This window comes from Magnolia sinica, chromosome 11 (genome assembly GCF_029962835.1).
Source record: "Magnolia sinica isolate HGM2019 chromosome 11, MsV1, whole genome shotgun sequence".
Classification (NCBI taxonomy): Eukaryota; Viridiplantae; Streptophyta; class Magnoliopsida; order Magnoliales; family Magnoliaceae; genus Magnolia; species Magnolia sinica.
Genome location: NC_080583.1, coordinates 5,806,325 through 5,815,796, shown reverse-complemented (window position 1 = coordinate 5,815,796; position 9,472 = coordinate 5,806,325). Strand labels below are relative to the sequence as shown.

General features: G+C 41.4%; 1 pseudogene; it reads left to right on the top strand.

The window, feature by feature from the left end:
- Window positions 1-780: 780 nt before the first annotated feature.
- LOC131218653 (serpin-ZXA-like) overlaps window positions 781-9,472 on the top strand; it is a 29,865-nt pseudogene continuing 21,173 nt past the window's right edge.

The following is a 9,472-nucleotide window of genomic DNA, read 5'->3' as shown; positions in this document are numbered from 1 at the left end:
TGTTCTGATGGTCCTAACCATCCAATCATTTCGAAGGTGTCTATCGGATTGTTGGGGTCCTCTAGTCAGTACCCACATGTTGATATAGGCCCGTGGAAATCACTTGTGAGCAATCACTATTGGGTGGGTCTCATGTGTTTTTCCCTTCGTAATCCCTCTTTCCTCCCATATACTCGTTGTTATCTATTATCCATTGGGCATACCTCTAGATGATTTAAACCATTGATCTAATTTGGAGTTATTCGAGTAGCAGTTACCATCGAACAAACTATAACTGATTTCATGCGGAATTCGCAGTTTCACAGTTTGAATTAGTTCATACTTACACACGCATAGCTTAATCTTTGAGACGAGCGTATGACTACTAATAGGATCAACTAGGTAGCAGCCCTTCGCGATGCCCACATGGCTGCTGTCCCGACTCGAGGTCAGGCAACAGAACAAGCCGTTCTTCGCTCGGAGCAACGGAAGGAAGAGACGGTAGCCGGAGCCCGGCCGATAGCATCCTCCACATCCGAAAGCACACACGGGTGCTGTTGGTCGATAGAGCCATGGACACACAACCACCGCTTTATGGTCATCTTAACCATAGAATTAAAGGGGTGATTAGATCTCTCCCCTCCAATAGTGGTTAGTCAAACTGCTAGACATAGATTGTACTGATACCATTAAATCCTATGGGCCCACCCATCTAGGCATGATCAATTTCAAGCAAAACTACAGGCAATTTATAAGGATTTCCCTATTCATTAGTAGTAAGCCGGCCAACTCCCCGTCTTATTATCTGGTAATTCAGCTTCTGAAATTTTCATCTCTCTACTAAAACAAGCCTCTGGACAAAGCTCAAACTTCTCCAATGGCTTCTCCTCAGCCAGCCAGCATTCTCAACACTGATTTCTGTCTGCAAATAGCAAAACACGTTGGCCTCAAGGAGATTGAAAAAGGGTTGAATTTCGTGTTCTCTCCGCTATCTGTCCATGTCGTCTTGAGCATGATCGCCACTGGATCAAAAGGACATACATTAAAACATATGCTTCAGTTCCTGAAATCTAAAAGCATTGAGGAACTCAACTCGCTCTCTTCTCGACTTGTTCATCTCATATCCGCCGATGGAGATGGCATCGGAGGACCTCGTCTATCTTTTGCTAATGGCGTTTGGGTCGAGCAATCATTTCCTTTGAAACCTGCCTTCAGAGATATTGTAAATTCCATTTACACAGCGGAAGCGAGGGCGACCAATTTTCGAATGCAGGTGTGTAATTTTCACTTCTGTTTTACTGATTTTCCATTTCACATGATCAACTGCTTTCTGAATCATGTTTCTCAAAGATGATGCAGTGCTAGACGCTCTACTAGAATTTCAAAATATTCGAGTACAATCAATGTTAGAATAGATTAAGATATTTCCTTATTTGTTAAAAATGTGTATTTGAGATCTTAACAGATCTCCCATCTTTGTTAACCTCACTGAAATAAACAAGTTACAGTTTCCACAATGTAGCGATCAAACAGCTGAGTAAGTGGGCCCATTTCCTCGAATTTTAAGAAGGTGAAAGGATTAAGTGGGACCCACTTCCGATGGCCGATCAATCTTTGATTCATTCTTATAGAATTCTCATTCTGGATCATTTCTTGCAATGTAGGTGAACAATCTGGTATTAGAAACTTGTGACCATGGTGGACCCCATGACATGCATCCTACCCATGAGGCATCCCTGATGGCACCATATCAATTGGTGCATGATATGCGGTCAAAAATACAATTTGACCATGATCACCATCCATGTCGAATGAACAGCTATTCATCTTCCATCTTCTGTTTTCTGAATTTTACACCACCAGTCAGTACCATACTTAATAAACTTGAAAATCCGACTCGATATCCAGCTAGCTTGGTTGAGGCCATAAGTTCGAATCACACCATCAACACTTTTTTTAATTTGAATCTTGACTCGAGTTACTCGGTTCGAGTCATGGCAGGTCGTGTTGAGTCAACCGAGTAGGCAGCCGACTCAACAAGTTAAGCAGATCAAGTCAGACTTCTCAGCAAGTTTCATAGTGACTTGGCTCGATTTCCAGTTGAGTTGGCTCAGTTGAGTTCAACTCAAGTCACCAAGTTTTAGAACTGTGGTTAGAACAAAGAATTTTCGCACACTGAGAAAACCAAATGTGCAAAAATCGGTGCCATCCATGATGATAATGATGATGAATGAGTATTATGATGTTGATGAAGGGTGATGAAGTGAGGAAGTGAACACACGGGCCGAAGACGCGACCCGTGGGCTTATCGCAGAGCTTCTTCCATCTGGGTCTATTGATGATTCTACCATACTTGTTCTTGCAAATGCAATCTACTTCAAGGGAGCTTGGAACAAGTAGTTCAAAGCATCGAAAACCATTCAAAGGGAATTCTACCTCCTTAATGGAAATAGCGTCCAAGTAGCCTTCATGACCAGTAAGATGAAGCAATTTGTATGCTCGTTTGATGGATTCGAAGTCCTTAAACTCCCTTACCAGAGAGGCCAAGAGGAGAGGCAGTTCACAATGTATTTATTCCTCCCTGATGAGAGGGACGGGCTGAAAGATCTAGTACAAAATTTGACCTTGGACTCCAAGTTCTTGGATCTGTATACAAGGCTCGGGGAAGTCGAAGTCGGTGAGTTTAGAGTCCCGAGGTTCAAGATCTCATTTGCGTTTGAAGCATCGAAGATCATGAAGGAAATGGGACTGGTTTTACCCTTCTCGGATCGAGGGGAGCTTGATGAGATGGTAGAATACGTGCAGAATTATGAAGTGATCTGCGTCTCCGATGTGTTCCACAAGGCTTGCATCGAGGTTACTGAGGAAGGGACGGAAGCCACTGCGGTGACGGCAGGCCAGCTAAGGAAGTTGTGTTTGTCCATAGATTTGAGGCCCATCGACTTTGTAGCGGATCACCCGTTCATGTTCATGATCAGAGAAGAGGTTAGTGGGGCTATATTGTGTTGGACGTAGGCCGGTGGGGCCCACTGGTGAGCAATCACTAGTGGGTGGGTCCCATAAGTGTAGGCATCTTCCGGCCTTTTTCCTTTTCTGTTATATTTCAAATTCAAAATTGAATTTGATTTATGATAGGAGATAGGGATAAGACCGGATGATATGGTCTCATCCAAACTCCCCTCATTTCCTATAAAAAGGCATGCGCTCTCTCTCGCATAAACCTACGGAGATATACAAAATACTGAGAGTATACGGAGAGAGAAACATTGTGCACGAGAGTCTGTCCATCTTAGCTTGTCCTTGGGACGATCTGATCCATAGATCGCAATCCGGGACCACTATATACCGTAGGATCAGAGGTGTGAATAGTTCCATCTGCTTCAGTAGTAGATAGGCGGGCCGTTGGAGCACCGTTCTTCTGCTTTATAAAGGTTCCAAACATCGTGTAGACCGTCAGATCTTGAGGGCTCACCTTACGCGCTTCCCAACAGTGGTATCAGAGCAAATTTAACGGCGGATCTCCGATTATATTCATCTAAAAAGGTAAGTGACCCAACCTTTTTTTTTTTTGGATTGGAATCTATGACTTACGAATGGTATTGGATCAGTGTATGTATGGTGGATTAGATTTTGGAAACACGCATGAGGATACATGTAGTATATGCATGTATCCTGGCTTTAAAATCTAATCGGCATAAATGTATACACGTATGCCATATGCCTGTAAGCCCGATTAAGTTTCCATACACATTATGCATCATACCACATGCGTGTACATCACAGTCATACCACATGCGTGTACATCAAAATAAAATACAGCAATAGTTGTTGTTGTTGTATTGAACTATCCCACTCAATATAGAGCCGGTGATGTACCTCACCATACATGAATGATTGGTTGATGTACATACACCTGTGTTGGCTTCTGTACATATACGTGTCACGTGTGTTGGCTGACGTGTCACATGTGATGGCTGATGTACATGTACGTGTGTTGGCTCATGTGCACGTATAACACATGTGATTGGCTGGTGTACCGCTTGCCATAAATGATAGCACACTTGGGAATCAGATTGGCTAGTGTACATCAGTGACGTACACAACTAAGACACGTTATGTGTTTTATTTACGTTGATAGAAATAGAAGTTGTATTCACATGGGTTACTTGATATGTACCATGATATGTACTGTATCCAATCTGACCATCCAATTAGAACCACAACATCATGTTGGTGGTCCACTGAATAAGATGGCCCATTCACGTTAATATGTGCATTGAAGTGCATTCACAAGTGCATGTGAATGTGGGCCCTATGGACCATGATCATAGCACATTAACGTGTTCTTTTTTGAGTCTTTAAAGGAAACATATATATTATTGCATGGACCATGATCAGACCGACAGGATACAAAAGCATAGCTATTGCGGATTGGCTGATGTGAATAAAACCAGCCATTTAGTTGTTGTATTCAAATACACTGCCAGAAATATAGCTGCCGTATGAAGAAGAAACAGTTTGGCTGCTGTTCAATCACACCAGCTATATTAACGTCAGCAACATATGTAGGTCTGATCACATGGTATAAGTTGTATCAAAACGGTCAAAAGATACACATGTTATTCTATATACATGTTGTTTTATACACATGGTACACATGTTGGCTGTAGATGTAATAGTACATGCAATAGCTAATCTGTACACACGGTAAACATGTTGGCTGTACAAGCATTAGCTACTGTACACGTGTTAGCTACCGTACACGTGTGTACACGTGTTGGCTAATCTGAAAGTACATGTGTTAGCTACTGTACACGTGTGTACAAGTGTTGGCTAATATGCAAGTACACGTGTTAGCTACTGTAAACGTGTATGTACGTGTTGGCTAATCTGCAAGTGTACACATATTATATTGGGTCATAGCTTCTGCTATACACATGTGTACACGTGTTGTACACGTGTTGACTGATGTACCAGTGTTTAGCAGAAGTTACCATGGCTTTTGTACACATGGCTTTTGTACACATGTTAACACGTATACATATGTGCAGATCTGTTGAAGGATGATGGACTCATATCAAAAGAATGTTGTTTCTTTTATTATTTTCTTCTTCACTATTGATCTAGAGCTCATTAGTGAACGAAACGATCATCAACTATGATGATCAATGTTGATGAAAGGATCCATCATCAACAATGATCATTATCGATAATGATCAGATCCATCACTAATAGTCATGATCACAGGTGAAGATTGTACTCTCTCGATATCTTAGCACTTCATTTTTCCTTCTGATGATGATGTTTATATATGAGAAAATATTTGGCTTGATGTGTTTAGATCTAAGCCCCATATTATTTATTTTGTTTTCATTGGAAATTGTAAAACTTAGTGCTTAGATACTCCCTATACACAAATAAATGTTGTGCATAACCTGAGTGGGAGTTTATTCTCCTACACCAAATGATGCATGCAACCATGTAATGGAAGGTTGCACGTTATATAAATTTATTCTTATAAAAGCATTAAATCTCATCTTAATTAGAGAACTTGATTGTTCTACACTGCCCATATGGGTATGTGGACTTTCAGATCTCATTAAGATGTGTTAACTGTTTTTATACTTTGAAATTTTATATAACACGTAGAAATGCTGATGATTAGTGTCAATACCTTAGATCATAGCTAAGTAGTGATACTCATGCAATGTAGAGATGGCCACCAAAACGTTAATCGCTGAACAACTAAAAGGACAACATTTCGACGGCAACAACTACGAAGACTGGTCCCGAGCAGTGCGATGCCTTCTGGACGAGGACGACATATCTCACACACTCGATGTAGTTCAAAAGGAACCCATCCTGGCTGAAAATGGAAATTTACAAGAACATAGGGTTGCGATGACTCGCTATAATAAGTGGCGAAAACAAAATCGTTCAGCCCGTAATGTCCTTCTTAGCACTATGCACAAAGAACTCATACCTACGTATGAAGTGCATGAAACCGCTAAGGGAATCTGGGAAGCACTGACAGATGCCTATGCGCAGAAGTCAGATGCGAGAATTAGGGCAATGGAATTGGAATTCCAGGAGTACAGGATGCCTATCGGCTGTCCCATCAAAGATTATATTCGTAAGATGGAGCAAATGATAGGTGCCCTTAGGAATGTTGGGTGCAAATTGACTGAAAATCAGAAGATTATAGCCATACACCGTTCCTTGCCTGAATCTTGGGCCCAAATCAAAAGAATTCTGAACCATACTGATTCTATCACAACGTTCAAAGGCTTTTGTGGCCACTTAGTACGTGAGGTTGAAATGAATGCAATTCAGCCAGGTTCGGCCAAGGCCTTTGCAGCAGAGACCCATAAGCGAAAAGCTAATAATAAACGGTTCAAAGCTCGCAAGAAGGCGAAGAAGAATAATCAAGAACAGAAGACCACAACACCTCCTTCAAATCTCAAGAAGGGGAATGGAAAGAAGAAGCAGAAAAAGACAAAAATAATCTGCTTTGTCTGTGGAAATTTCGGCCATTATGCTCGGCAGTGTGCCCACATTTCTCAGTTACAAGAGACTTTGTATGTGGGCGTTTGTTCTGAAATCTTTTCCGTTGATACTATATCTAACAAATGGATTTTAGATTCAGGCGCAACAAAGCACGTGACACAGAGTCGTCGAGGACTCGAGGAATTCCAGCCTGTAGCTAAAGGAAGTTACAAGCTGTACATGGGCAATAACGCTGTTGAAGACGTACTAGGGATTGGCGTTCTCCATCTCCGTACACGCATAGGGCAAACAATAATCCTTCGTGATACTCTTTTTGCACCGGGGATGCGTCGGAATTTAATTTCTGTTTCTAGATTATTATTTGATGGTTTTGATATTCGATTTTCTGGGACTAGAGTTTCTTTGAGACTGAATAACCTCATCTTTGCATGGGGAAATTTAATTTCAGATTTATTTATTCTAGACGTAGATTGTGATAATGCCCATATTGCTTTATCTGCTATGTCGAATAAAAATGTAGAATCTGAATCTCAAAAATGGTACGCGAGGTTAGGTCACATCGGAAAGGATCGTATGACAAGACTAGTACGATCTGGTCTGTTAGACTCCTTATCCAAAGTTAATTTGCCATTTTGTGAACATTGTGTGTCCGGGAAGACATCGAAGAAACCATTTCCCAAAGCGGCTAGGTCTAAGGGCACACTAGAGATAATCCATTCAGATATCTGTGGACCATTTAATGTACATGCCAGAAACGGATGTCAATACTTTGTCACTTTCATTGACGATTACTCGCGCTATGGATATATGTATCTCATCTCACACAAATCTGAGGCTTTTGATTGTTTTCTTAAATATAAAGCTGAGGTGGAAAATCAGCTTGAGAAAAAGATTAAAACCCTTCGATCTGATAGAGGTGGCGAGTATACATCTGAAACGTTTAAATCATATTGTGAAAACGTTGGAATTGTTCGGCAGTACACAATGGCTTACACTCCACAACAAAATGGTGTTGCAGAGAGAAGGAATAGGACACTATTGGACATGGTTAGATCGATGATGGCACAAGCCAATCTCTCTACCACATTCTGGGGAGACGCACTGTTAACAGCCGTCTACGTCCTTAATAGAGTCCCATCCAAATCCATTCCTAAGACTCCATATGAGATGTGGTCTAGGAGGCCTCTTTCTTTAACCCACCTACGCCCTTGGGGATCATTGGCATATGTTTTGCTACCTAGTCAACATAGAGGTAAACTTGATAGTAAAACCATTGAATGCGTGTTCATTAGGTACCCTATGCATTCAAAGGGATACGTTCTAGTTTATGAGGACCATGGACGATGGATTGAGATAGAATCCCGAGACGTGACCTTCGTTGAAGATAGATACCCAAGCTGAATGAAGCAAAAGGTTCCAATAGAACTTTTTGAAATACCCGATGTATCTCAGGAGAGTGGGAGTTCTGCTCCTCAAGATGAAGATGCTCCTATAGTTCACCAGGACAGTGGGAGGACATCTCAGCAGGCTCCTGAGTTACGTCGAAGCGAAAGAGGATTGATTCCCCGAAGATACTTCGATATTGAGGGGCAAACATTCTCTTGCATTGCAGTTGATGATGATGAACCTGATTTGTATCAGGATGCATTATTATTTTCTAACTCGGCTGATTGAGTGAATGCTATGGATGAAGAAATCGCTTCTATGGAGAAGAATAAAGTCTGAAAACTTATTGATCCGCCTTCCAATCGCAAAGCGATAGGTAATAAATGGGTACTTAAGATCAAAAGAAAGGCAGATGGTACATTGGACAAGTATAAAGCACGATTAGTTGCTAAAGGTTTTACACAACAAGAAGGCATTGATTACGAGGAGACCTTTTCACCTGTTACAAAGTTCTCCTCAATCCGCATGATCTTGTCCATTGTCGCAAGCTTAAACTTAGAGTTATATCAAATGGATATAAAGACCGCTTTCTTAAATGGTGACTTGGATGAAGAGATATATATGCAACAGCCCATGGGTTATGTGGACAAAAAACATCCAAAGAAAGTCTGCAAGTTGTTAAAATCTATCTATGGGCTGAAGCAATCTTCAAGACAGTGGTACATGAGGTTCCACTTGGCCATCACCACTTTTGGATTCACGATGAGTGAAGAAGATCATTGTGTATACATAAAACGGTTTGGAAGATCTTTTCTGATACTATCTCTATATGTAGACGATATCCTGTTAGCTGGTAATGACATGCAATTGTTAATATTGACTAAAGATTGGCTATTCTCGAACTTTGAGATGAAAGACCTCGGTGAAGCCAACTTTATTCTTGGGGTAAAAATCATCAGGGATCGCCCTAAGAAATTTTTAGGCTTGTCTCAAGCAACCTATATACAAAAGATCTTAGGGCGGTTCAGGATGAAAAATTCAAAAGCTGTTGAAACCCCTATGGATAAAGCTACCAAGCTAGACAGGAAATCGTGTCCCCAGACTGAAGCCGAGAAATTGGCTATGTCCTCAGTACCTTATGCGAGTGCAGTAGGGAGCTTAATGTATGCTATGCTTTGCACTAGACCGGATATTAGCTATGCAGTTGGCATAGTCAGCCGTTATTAGAGTAACCAGGGACAGTCTCATTGGCAAGCCATCAAACGTATATTCTGCTATCTCAGAGGAACAAAAGACCTACTGTTGTGTTATGAAGGCACAAGCCTCGAGCTAAAAGGATATTCAGATGCTGCTTGGGGTAATGACGCCGACTAGGGAAAGTCTACTTCAGGATACGTATTCTTACTCGGAGGAGGAGCTATCTCATGGTCGAGTAAGAAACAGACATCCACAACTCTTTCATCTATGGAGGCCGAGTACATTGCATGTTGTGCTGCAGTTCAGGAGTGTGTATGGGTTCGCAGATTTCTATTGAGTCTGGGTGTTGTACCGAGTGTTCGTCAGCCTATATCGCTGAAGATAGACAATACTTCTGCCATTG